This window comes from Etheostoma cragini, chromosome 7 (assembly GCF_013103735.1).
Source record: "Etheostoma cragini isolate CJK2018 chromosome 7, CSU_Ecrag_1.0, whole genome shotgun sequence".
NCBI classification, from domain to species: domain Eukaryota; kingdom Metazoa; phylum Chordata; class Actinopteri; order Perciformes; family Percidae; genus Etheostoma; species Etheostoma cragini.
The window spans coordinates 26,569,654-26,581,795 of NC_048413.1; the positions used below are offsets into that span (position 1 = coordinate 26,569,654).

General features: G+C 43.7%; 1 long non-coding RNA gene across 1 annotated transcript in view; it reads right to left on the reverse strand.

Annotated features, from left to right (window-relative positions):
* LOC117947223 overlaps positions 1-1,699 on the reverse strand; it is a 15,020-nt gene extending 13,321 nt beyond the window's left edge. Inside the window, exon 1 of the long non-coding RNA XR_004657191.1 lies at positions 1,690-1,699. This is a non-coding gene — a long non-coding RNA (uncharacterized LOC117947223). The remainder of the gene's footprint in view (positions 1-1,689) is intronic.
* Between the last annotated feature and the right edge of the window lie 10,443 nt (positions 1,700-12,142).

Sequence of the window (12,142 nt, forward strand, 5' to 3'; positions counted from 1 at the left end):
TAGGGAATGCATTATGTCAATGACTGGTCCCCACAAAGATAGCCAGACACGACTGTGTGTGTGTGTGTGTGTGTGTGTATTTGTAGTACATTTCCTGTCTCTTGTGCGTCCTAATGCATACGGTCTGCTGCGCAGTCCACATCAGACGGTGGGAGATTAAATGAAAGGGAGGCCAGAGGCAGCTAAATGGCAGCGGTCCGCAGAGAGAAGTCCAGAATGGACTCGCCACAGATTCTGACCATATGCTGCTTCGGCCCCTGTCTGAACAAGACTGTGGAGACCATACGCAACCCCCACAGGGCTCCTAGCACGCCATGTCTCTGCTGTCCTTCCCAAATCCATCATATTGCTGCGTATGTTTGTGTGTGTGTGTGTGTGTGAGGGCGTCTATTTGGAAGTTTGACTTGAAGCTTTTAATTTGTTATGATTCTCATTTTGATGATAAAACATTCACTTTTTTCTGCATGGCTTCGTTAAGTTGTGTACTACACACAGCCAGACAGCATAGAGTAGACAAGAAAGACGAAAGGAGTGAAGTAAAGCCGGTCAATGGAGTGTGATTTTTGAGTTTTCTTAACGGTTACCAGTCCCTCCCGGATTGCTGCTTCTTTTTGTGATTGTAGCGGGCCAAAACGCCTGATATTTGTGGGAGCTTTTGCGAAGAATTCCGATAAAAGTTGCGATGTCTTTTTTCTTTTTGTTGCGAGAGACTGTGGAAAATTGCAAAAAATATATTTTTCTTTGTATATTTCCTTAAAAATAAAAGGAAACTTGTTTTCAGGGATATATAAATATATAACTACTCTGGGATACGTGTTCCCAGTAACCTTAGCAAAAAGCCTAAGGATGTGGAAAATGTTGGTCTAATATGAAAATGGCTGTTGGATTTAAGACAAAAAATAAGAATTTATTGAATGAATCAAACATGAACATGTCTGTCAGTGGCTTGTTGATCTTTACATTGTTAGTTCATTTCCTACCCTGGGACATACATTCATACAGTTTAAAAAAATACTTATTAGACTTTATCGGAATATCAGATTTTTAAATAACCAAATATTTGTATCTGTATCAGCCTTAAAGATCCTTCATTGGTCGGGCTCTACTGGGGACATAAGTCTGCAATGCGAGACTACCGAGTTGGTAAACCAGCCATCTGGACTGCATTAATGATGGCATGTGAAGTATGATGTACTATATGAATGGGATGAAAGTCGCACATCATACTGTATACTGATGCTGTTGGTATAGGGAACAAAAAATAGCAGGATTTTTTTAGCCTGACCAAGCAAGCATTTCTGAGGTTATCCGAAAGGCACTGGCATTCACGTCTGTAGTTTTTATTTCAGCGTCTTTTAACTCTTAGTGCACCCAACCTTCACCTAGAGTTAAAAATGGAAATCCCCCAAAACTCAAATGGCGAGAGCAATCCCATCTTAAATGCAGCGCTCTCTCGCCGTTCAAACAGAGCCACAGTCGCTGGACTGTCTGCACAAACAGAAACGATCTGGTTCAACACAAGACCAGACAGAGGGACACCCCTGCAGACAGAGCAAATAGTCCCTTCCACATCCACTTCCTGTTGAACCCTGCACCACCTGCCCTGGCCGGAGGCCCGAGCTGAGGCCCTAGTTTTGCCTTGCCTCCAAATGCAGCTGAGACACAGAAGGCCCCTGTTCCTGCAGGAACGTAAACCTGGTTTTGGGGCCATGCACGCTCCCCCTGGTCTTTTTCAGAAAATGACGACGGTGTAAAAATCCGCACCTGGACAACCTAATTGCAGCCAGATTCTCTTTAAAAACCCCACCTTGGTGTTCTGGTTTCTCCCACTCTCAATTAAACATAAACAGAACAGTTTGGGTTACACAGACGCATGACTGTAACCGATCAGGAAATCTATTCGTACGTTGTATGCAAGTAGTCTGTGTAGCAGTAGTTGGATGAATCAGAGTTGAGTGGGAGTACAGGGACCTGGTGGCCAGCTACTCTTCTGGTCTTTCTGGTCTTTAGTGGTCAGAAATGCCTTTTGATTTGGGCTGCAATGTAATTTCCCTAACTCAAAAGATGTCAAGTCAATGGAAAAGATGCAGCAAATTGGTTTATATATAAAAAAAAACACTTGTGTTGACTCGCGGGGCTTAGCATTGGGAATCATCACTCCAAAAGAAACATCTCTAAACGAACAGTCGGCTACGGGTCCTAGTTTTGATTTTGAGTTAGTTAAAATTGCTTTATAAGGGCGTAGGACAATCCAATCAGCCATCATTCCTTCAATCGTTCATATATCTGATTGGTAATCCTCACAAGGCTACTGGATATGTGACACTGAGGCTGTTTACAGGTGAGGACAGACCAGACTCTACTTCCTGAGGGAGAACTCAGGTCCTGATCCTGGTCCTGATGCCTGCATCAAGAGGTTGCCTGTCACCAGTCGGTTGTTGCAAGGACAATCTTCTTTGCGGCAACGTGTCGGGGCGGTGGCATCATGGCCGGCGACCAAAACAAAGGCCCACTCTGTTCTTGGAGGTTGCAACACATTTTCACTCCCATCGCTTTAAAAAGCATTGCTTGGTCAGGTGCCTTTTGAGTTCCATATTGACTCAGAAAGCCTCTTTAGCGTCATACTTAGACGTGATTGGTTGAGACACTTAGTCGGGACTCTTGGCGTCCCTTTTAGGGACACTTAGTTGGGACTCTTGGCGTCCCTTTTTACATTTCGACAGTTAGGTTAGGGAAAAGATCGCGCTGGAGTTACAAAATGAACGTTTCAGTGACACGGGGTACGTGAACCTCGGTCTTCTGGGTAAAAGTCCTGTGTTTGATCCATTCACCAATGGACCAACCTCCTCATGCAAATCGTCCGATTTTCTCATGCTACTCGCTACCAATTGTCACTCTTATTAATTCAATTCCATTCAATTTTATTTATATAGTGCCAAATCACAACACCAGTTATATCACTGCGCTTTTCATAAAAGAGCAGGTCTAGAAACCCAACAGTTCCCACCAAGAGCAAGCACTAGGCGACAGAGGAAATGAAAAACTTCCTTTTAAGAGGCAGAAACCTCGAGCAGAACCGTGGCTCAGGGTGGGGCGGGGATCTGCCTCGACCGGCCTGCGTTGTCTGGGAACCATCTTGGGGCCGTTGGAGAAGGGGAAGCATCTCGAAAAACGCCTCACATCCCCTTGACAGTCCCCTGGTCGAACAGCGGAGCACTTTCAGTAAGCTCGGCTGGGACAAGGACCACTACAGGAGGTTCTTCCTGCCAGCTGCTATACAAAAAGTCCCCTCTGTGTCAGGACGGGGGGTCGGGAGGTGAAGCACAAGCTTCCCTGCTAAGACAAATACAAACACTCTCACCCTGGACATATACATCTCCCCATTGTCTGCCTCAAAACTGAACTACAACTTTACTACAGTATACTTGCATTTGCATGTCAAATTTGCACTAGATGTACTGTATGAATGTAGAAGTTATTGTTTAATTTGTTGAACATTTCTGGTACAGGATTTAAAATCCTCTATTCAAGACTTAAAACACTGAATACAACCAAAAAAGAAATGATTGTGATGAACACATTTGAAATCACACTCACATTGATTATATTATCAAAAAATGTCTCTTGTATTGTATTTTGAGGTTGTACCAGAATAGGTTTACATGGTTTTATTTTCAAAAAACACCATATTTTAGTTGTACCGCACATTGCAGCAGATCCTGTTTTCACCCTGTGTGTTTAGGTCTCTAGTTTAGCTCCAGAGTGAGACATCTCACTTCTATGCTATCTTTGTTGGGAGCTGCACATGCTCAGTAGCTCGGTAAGATCCCATCAACTAGATAACTCTTTCTCCAGCTTTGGTCAGTCCAAGGCAGGATCAGCTGGGAGACTTCTTCTAGACCAGGGACACTTGTGGAATACCTGCAGAACGGGGACAGGAAGTAGTTCATTTTGAGATTATGGTGAACTAGTGTGTGTTGTAGCAGTGTTTTGCCATTGAGAATGAGCTAGTATGCTAGTGCTAGCATGTTATTGTTAGCCACATCGTCTCTAGTGACGTAGAAAGCCGTGCATATGTTGAACAGCTCACCTGGAGACCAAAGGCAGAGGACATTCAGAAACAGTATCTCACTCAAAACACCACCAACGTTTTTTTTTCCAAGTTTGTATGCGTGTGGAAGCACCAGAGACACAAAATAACACCCCAAATCTCCATAATATGGGCACTTTAAAGAATTCCACCTTAAATCGTACCTATTGTTCCAAAACTGACAGATAGGCTATCTGTAATAATAAATCCAACATAGTATTAGCAAAAATAAATCAGCCTGTATGTGAAAAACAAACAACACTGGCCCGTTTGACATAATTAAAACAGGATTTAGACAATCACGCCAATAATAACAATATGTTCAATAACAGTATTCTATGCACTAAAAAGGTATGCACAACGGCTTCAGGCAACCCAAACGTTATTGTAGGCCTGGTTTAATATGCAACTTAATTTAATTTATATATGTATTAGGGGGGTCCCTGGTCAATCTCTCTGTTCAGAGGTCCTTGGCTTAGAAAAGTGGCGTGCTATAGTGCTATAGTGGCGTGGAGGGGGGTACCACTGGTGTGTATCATTTAATAATTTGATATCAATTCCACCTAATTACTGACAGTTTGAAATGATTCATCTCCCCATTCTATGGCTGCAAATGCTGCCCCCCCCCGCTGTGCTAAAAGCTACACATGTAACATAAAATCAAATTAAGTACAGATGGTGTGAGGAGCAAGTTTGCCTTCAGTGTCTCATTTAACATTCCACTTCATCCACTGACCTTTACTCAGCCGATATTAGCAGCATGAAACAGTGCAAGGCCTTGAGATTGAATACACTCCAAATTGCACCCGTCCTACGAAAAGCAACCCCCCTGCGAATGCCCCCCGGGGCATCCGAGTTCTAATGGGCATGTTTATGTATGTTCTTGTGCTCTTGTATGTTCCCTCCCCCCTACAGGCTGCAATTGTGAATTCCCAACCTGAGGCTTTTCAAGAGCATGACAGCCCCAGCAGGCGAGATGAAAGTAGTGATTTTTATTCCTCCCTCCATAATTCTAGCCTGTTTTGTCCACTACATGTCATTACCGGGAGCTGCATCTAGTTATTTGTGTCCTGCGGCCGGATACATGTGCACAGAGGGAAGCAATTTGTGTGAGAGGCGTTTCAGGACAGACAAAGAAAGGCGACTGATTTTCAGATCAGGGAGCTCTCGCAGGCGAAGGGCCGCCCGCAAGCAGCGCTCCTCACAGACATTGTTTAACTGAGAGGTGCGGTCTCTGCTGAGCAACTGGCAGCCGTCTGCACACTGCTGCTGATGTTTAGGAAAACATTTTGGGCTTAAAGCGGCTCCTGATTTTGAAGGAAAAACTAAAGAAAGCAAGGCAAAGAGCATGTGAAGCCATGCTAACGCTGCCTTGTGGGTCAGGATCCCCAACGGGGTCACAAGATAAATTAGATTAAATTAGACTTTATTCATCCCACAACGGGGAAATGTTCCATATTACAGCGGCAGCATTTTCTTCAATAACAGCATAACAACAAAAACACACAACAAGTAAACACACAAGAAATACAGGCAAGCAATAGACAATGATTACGAGGTAGAGTGACAGTTAACTAAATGGCGTCAAATAAAGGTATTTTAAAGTGCGGCTGCCATGACACAAGAAACAATGTTACAGTGTAAGTGACGTTAGAATTGAGTTTTGAATTACAATTTAATGTGTAATTAGGGGAATAAAGCAAGAGTCGGTAGCATAATATAAATTATATCAACCTGTGATCATAAATATTGAAAAGTAAGTCCTTGTAATAAAATAGTATAAATACCGATAATAAAGACAAACAGAAAGTGTAAAATCGTAAGGTTTGCGAGATGGTCGGGAAATATATTTATATTTAGTTTTACTTTTTCCGGCCATTAACATAATCGACAGTCAAAGTAACGACGTAAAGATCATCAAGCCACTGACGGACATGTTCAAATTTGATTCCTTCTATAAATTATAGTTTTTTTGTCCTAAATCCAACATCCATTTTCATATTATACCAACATTTGCAGTCTTTTTTGTAAGGTTACAAGGAAAACTCAGCCTAGAGGAGTCTTATTCTCCCCAAAACAATTTTTTGTTGTTGCAACTTTCAAGGTCTTTCATGCAAAACATTGCAAATCAGGCATTTTGGACACAACAGTCTCAAAAGAAGGGGGCGAAATCCTGTAGAGACTAGATGATTAAGATCAGAGAAACCGAAAGATTTGACGGTTCCACAACCACGTTTGCCTTGGTCAAAGGTCACAATGTTTTTTTTTTATTTTTTTTTTTTATCAAAACCCATTCTCTCTTTAAAGCTAAAAAATAATAAAATAATAAAATAGAGCTACTTTCAGCTGCACTTTGGATTTCAGAAAGAGGTTTATATCCCAGTGACTGTGCATGTTATTTTCCGTACGTTGATGGATAATCGCAGCCTCGTGTGAGACAGTGTGACACGAGTAAACAAGCTGTTAGAAACATGCAGAAATAGCACGGGATCAGTACGTATGTGAGCGAGAGAGATGCTTGAGGTTGGATGAAGCATTGCAGATGGAAAGAGAGGTGGAGAAGAGATGATGGGGAGAGAGGTTAGTCATCAGAGATTGCTGTGCCCATATGTGATGGACGTGTTGTCTCCTCTCGGAAGTCTCACGTCCAAAGACAACAAAGCCCAAGACCTGTTGTCTGCAAGTGAGTCCAAGGACTTGGAACGTCTTTTACTCGTTTGTTTTCATCATTTAGAGAAGAAAGTGAACTCTTGAAGAGGTTTTCTGAGTTTCTTTGTTTGATCAATAATGTGTAGGCAGCATCCATCTATGTGAGCCAGATATATTAAAATGAAAGTCATATGTACCCAAGGCAAAGCCTACCTTCTCTCTAATAATAGACATCACTCTACACTATCGTATCTGTTTCTACATATACTGTGTGTGTGTGTGTGTGTGTGTGTGTGTGTGTGTGTGTGTGTGTGTGTGTGTGTGTGTGTGTGTGTGTGTGTGTGTGTGTGTGTGTGTGTGTGCGTGGGTTCATTTATATACAGCAGTGGATTTATACCATGCATTTCAATATGTGTTCACTTGTTGCCAGTTACTGTTTGATGTGATTCACAATGTGAATGTTCCAATGCTAAAAAACTGATAATAATAACTTGTGACAACCGCACGGGACACACACCAAACCCTGCATCAGCTGGGGCGGCATTGACCCAATGATTGGCCAATGATGCCCGCATAGTGTCTAAAGACCAACTGTCGGCTTGATGTGTCATGATCTGTGGGATTTACAGTCAGCAGGACAAAAATAACTCCATGCTAAGTTGTTTACCAGATCCACCCCAACAATAGACATGGTGTGGAGGAAATCTTTACCCCCGCGTTCAGAAATCCCTGCCTCTGAACAATGCCCCAAAATATCCACCAACTCTCTCTTTATGAATCAAATCCCTAAATGAGGATCCTATTGTTCGCGGCAGCTGAATAACCAAGCGATGCAGGCTGTATTTGGCACATCCTGTGCCGTTCCCCCTGCCGGATGGAGGTTTCTGTAGCCTGCTCTCCCTGAATAGATAGCGAGATTGGCCCCGAGACACCAGAACATCCTGCCTGCACAGCAGGAATGTAAACAGGCCTGCATGTTATGTCTACCTGACCCGGCCTGACTTCATAACCTCAGCTATTCCTCAGCTGTATGTGCCATGCTAAACTGGCCTGAATGTGGTGGGAACATCGCTCTGGGACAGTAAAAATGTCTTTGAAGTTAAGATGAACGCGCAGTGAGAGGACAGATGTGATTGGAGGTAACACCTACTGACCAAGCAGTGCTTGACCCTTTATCCCCCAGTACAAATGCTTTAATTACACTAAAGACTAAAAGTTTGACTGCGTTGCTTAAGATGGCTCTATGTCATAATGTTTTATGTGCTAGTTAATAGGGAAATTTGGGGTTGTACGTGGTACCAGAGCCCCCTAGGCCGAAGGTCAATAATCGATTTTATGATCCTTTTATCTGACCTGAGGCCGTGTGTTTTGGACACTCGGGTGAAGAGAGAGGGGCGGAGCTGTGAACTGATCACCATGTGGTGGTGAGTTGGGTCAGGGTGTAGGGGAGGAATCTAAACAGACCTGGCGAGCCCAAACGGGTAGTGCGGGTAAATTGGGCACGTCTGGAGGAGGCGCCGGTTCCAATCTCTGAATGACCAAAGCGAGAGCTGTGTCCGGGTTTTCAGCAGTGAGTTGGACTCGTTCCAGGTGAGGGTCGGCCTCCACCAGGGCCACGCTTTGTCACCAGTCATGTTTGTAATATTTAAGGACAGGATATCGAGGCGTAGTCGGTGTTGGGGGGGGGCGGCTTGCATGTGGACCTGATGGCATCATAGGCCTGTGCACAAACCAAGGCTAAACACGTCAGGAACCCACCTATGTATTCAATTAAAAGAGATGAATTAAAAGATTAAATTATTGAATGAAATTATGTAATTAAAGTCTAATAAACAGATTTCTTCAAAAGTTAGGATTTCCATATAAGAAAATGTAATCCTGAGGGACTTATTAGATATTATTCAATGCTTGTTTGACACGCACGCACGCATGCACGCACGCACGCACGCACACGCACACACACACACACACACACACACACACACACACACACACACACACACACACACACGTAGGGCAAGAAGGTGCACCGAGCACAAACCTTTTCAGCTGTTAAGTAATCGGCCCATATTTCTACTGAGACCTCATCTTTTATCTCCTTGCCCATGGAGGTAATTATCAGTGTTGTCACGGCATTGTCATCCATTAATGAAGCTTTCGTCCCTGGCTTTCTTCCGGTGTCGAGGCGTGCGCTATCTTCGCCCACTTAATTAGTGCTCGCAGTGCTCACTCACTTTGAGGCCCTCTCAGTAACAAAGTGATCTGAGGTGGAAGAAAAAGGGAACGGACGTGAGGGCAACTCCTGAGAAGTCTTTGATAGATCCCTCTCCTCCACTCCTAACTCTTCTCCGCGCTAACTCGAGTCGACCTGATACGCAAATGAATGTTGCTGGTATCCATCAAGGGATGTTGAGGATGACTGATGTTAAAGGGGAGGAGTCTCTCGCCAAGTACGCTCGGTTTACTCCCCTTACTTTCTATAGCTGTCTATCGGCGGTTGGGAGTGGGAATTTGGGAGCCGTCACTTGAGAATTCTGCCTAATTTTGACTGACTCGAGTCCATTGATACGTCATTGAGACGTAAGTTTAAGTTACCAGTACGAGTTTGTGTTGCTATTCTTAGATCTGATAGTTTTGATACAGGATCAGCTCTGTCACAGTAGAGTTACCTTGTATGTTATGTGATTCTCTGCAGAGAGTTGTGACAAGCTGATCTCGCTTTGGTTTATTATCGGCGTAAAATATATCTCTAGCGGCTTGACATTTAACTGAACTTATCTACTCACATGTCTCTCCTCTCTGGTGGCTTTAGATGCTCCAAATACTGAAAAGGCTTCACAAAAAAGTGAATGAATGAATGGCGTTTCCTCTGAAAAACATTGGCTTAACCCTTAGCACTGTGTTTCCATTTCAATGCCAGAGTCTTTACTGTGTTCTACTGTCATTTACGGCCACTCTGCTTTCTCTCCTCCACATCGATCTACGCCACAGACAGTTCAGAAAGCTTTTTTCCTGAAAATGCCGAGGTCAGACGCTTCGCAGCACAGCGGTCATAGCGGCTGAGCAGACAGAGAGCAGAGAAGGCGACTCAGCAGTTCTCTCTAAAGGCCGAGACACCAACCCGACGGGTTGACCGTCGGTAGAAAAGGCCGAAGAGTTTGCCAAAAAGAAGCCGCTAAACACAGCAACGCAATGCTGACATCCATCTGCCGACAGCAGCTGATTGGACGAACGCGTCACATGGGTCTGTTTTCTTCAGAAATTTAAAGCCAGACTGTCATGGCGGCTCGTTCAGAATACAGTCTCATATTTTATTAAAATAGTTCCCCGAAACGTGTTTCTGAAAACATTTTAAGCGAGAAATAGGCCTTGTAGATGCTGAATCTGTCTTCATTTCACATTGACAAAGATCCGTTTAAAAGATTTTCATCAGATTTTGAGAGACTCTAGTCAAGCTCGTCATTTCCATGTTAGCCCTCCACCAGTTAGATTGGTCATTTGAGCCCAAATTTAAGGCTGCCGGCCCCTCCGATGGACGACGGCATGGAACACACCTAAGTCACCAACCTAAGGTTATCGGTTGCATGTGTCAGGGCCTTAATATAACCAATATAAGCTCCTCTGTTTTGGCTACCTAACTTGCATGCAGGCTGAAATTCAACCGTGCTGTTATGTCGGGATTAAGCTATGAGCGGAAAGGAAACTCTGCTAGCTGCTAGGCTAATTCAAAGTCAAAGTCAAAGTCTGCTTTATTGTGAATTTCTTCACCTGTCAAAACATACAAAGAGATCGAAATTACGTTTCCCTCTGTCCCCCGGTGGAGACGAGACATATTTAACCAACTAGGTCCACAGACAAACACAACATTCAAGTAAACAATATAAAAAGTAAAAATAAGAAGACATATACAATGAGGAAAATAAAAGCAGCAAAATTTAAGTTAAAAATTTGCAATTATGCATACAATAGACAGTCAATATGGTATAATAGTGCAACAAGTCAGGCGGTAGCATAGTGGTGCCAGTTGCTTAATGTGCAATGGTAAACACTGCAGCGTTAATGTGTCCACGTCCACCTCCGCTCAATGGACTGTCCATCCTCATGTGCAAAGCTGAAGTGACAAGCAACTTAAGTTCTTAGGTTTGCGTACCAAATCCAGTACTTCTCAGCATACTGTAGATGTACAGCAGGATCATGCGCTGCATTCCTCTGCCGGTGTGTTTGGCGTGCTCTGTGTTTCCTCACTCTGCGCTGCCCGGTGACTTCACCTCTGCAGAGTGTGCTGCCAGCAGCTGAAACACAACCCAGCACGTACACAGGGTAGAAATGAATCCCCTGTTTTCCTGTAGCCTGCATCCACCTCTCCCCCCACTGTGCCACATTTAGATAAATCTGATGCCCTCTGGGCAAAAAAAATGTGCTGTCAGAAACAAAACCTGGGTCATTTAAAGCCAGCAGCAGAAGTTCTCTATAACAAGACAAGAGGTGTCTCTGTGTGTGTGTGTGTGTGTGTGTGTGTGTGTGTGTGTGTGTGTGTGTGTGTGTGTGTGTGTGTGTGTGTGTGTGTGTGTGTGTGTGTTAGTAAGAGCATGGAGAAGGGTGGGGTGTAGCCATAAATTCCTCTCACATGAATCAAACGTGGAAGAATTGTATCCGTCGTTGCGATCATCGTGGAACGCTGAAAGATGAGGAAGATGTGGTGAGAACAATATGTGCAGCATGAAGACCACACCCTGAAGAAGGGCCCGGGTAGTGGTACAAGTGAGCTGGCTGCGTCCGTATGGGTCGGCCTGTTTGAGTATCAACCTCAGTAGGGTGGAGAGGTGGGACGGGATCTTGCAGAGTGGAAGTCCCCCCCCCCCCCACTGTCACTTTCTCCATGGTCCTCAGCACAGAATGAAACAATAGTATCCGGTTATAGCCATGAGTTTTCATTATCCAACGTAGTTTCTAAGGCAGAGGTGGTCAACTCAATGTCCCTCAAGGGCCACACATGTACTCTATATTTACATGCTTTTATTTAAAAATTCAAATATCTTTTACATGTCTCCTATAGTCTTCTTACTTAGAGTTTGGTCGACATAAAGCCCCCCAAAAAACAGCAAAATAAAAAGGCCCTTGAGTCTTGAGTCTTAGAGTTTAGCAAATCAAGGATAACGATGATAACATTTTTAAAAGCAGACAACTCAGAGCCTGATTATGAAAACTCTCTGGTTGTGTGGGAATTTCTGAGTCTCAAAGATGCCAAATCAGCCAAATTCTGCTTTTGGGTGTCACGTAATTGCAGTTGGAAAAAACTTTCTTTTGCCTTTTCTTGCCTTTTTTGGTTTGGCGCACAACTACACTGCACAACTACACAAATGATTGGGATCCTAAATTGATATGCGGGCCTTGAGTTTGACA